This window comes from Etheostoma spectabile, chromosome 3 (genome assembly GCF_008692095.1).
Source record: "Etheostoma spectabile isolate EspeVRDwgs_2016 chromosome 3, UIUC_Espe_1.0, whole genome shotgun sequence".
NCBI classification, from domain to species: domain Eukaryota; kingdom Metazoa; phylum Chordata; class Actinopteri; order Perciformes; family Percidae; genus Etheostoma; species Etheostoma spectabile.
The window spans coordinates 29,035,492-29,036,260 of NC_045735.1; the positions used below are offsets into that span (position 1 = coordinate 29,035,492).

A 769-nucleotide genomic window follows, 5' to 3' on the forward strand; every position below is an offset into this window, starting at 1 on the left:
CAGAGAGGACAACACATACATACATACAGTACACATGCATACATACATACATACATACATACATACAGTACACATACATACATACATACATACACACACCTGGACTTAAATTCACACCTGGTCACTTTATCACTAAAACACTGACACTTTAATAATAATTTATGGTCTTTTCTTTGTTTATTTGACGAATGTTCTTATTGTTGTTATTATTGTTATTTTGTTGTCTTTATACTGTTTTTTTATTTATTTTTTCTTGCTAAAACTGCTGCTGGAACTTTTAATTTCCTCGCGGTAGTCATCCCAAAACAATCAATAAAGAGAAGTCTAAGTCTAAGTCTAAGTCTAAGTCTAAGTCTCACTTGTTGGCTGGGGGGTAGGTTTGTAGCCAGGCATCGTGGTTGGAGAAGAGCTGAAACAGTATATCAATGAAGTGATCGGCAAAATTGACATTTTTAGGCTCTTGGAACTTGTGATGGGAACTTAAATCAATTTATTTAACAAAAAAAAAGTATCAATCAAAAGATATATCAACATCAGCAAATGGGAGGCAGCTATTCTAACCAGTAAGCAACGTTTTCAGCCAAGTGTTATATTGCTATTAAACTGGCAATGACATATTAAGAAAGATTTCAAAAACATCTTGGGGAGCTATTACTGATTTTATTTCTTAAAAAAATTGACAGCGGTGCAGCCTCTTAACCCTTGCGTTGTCTCCCCGTTAACCATGAACTTGTCCTTTCAGGTCAAAATTGAAAATGAATATTTTTTT

The 769-nt window shown here is 33.8% G+C and overlaps 1 protein-coding gene across 13 annotated transcripts in view; it reads left to right on the plus strand.

Moving 5' to 3' along the window:
- LOC116679414 (muscleblind-like protein 1) overlaps positions 1-769 on the plus strand; it is a 68,542-nt gene that overhangs the window by 41,880 nt on the left and 25,893 nt on the right. The window lies entirely within an intron of this gene.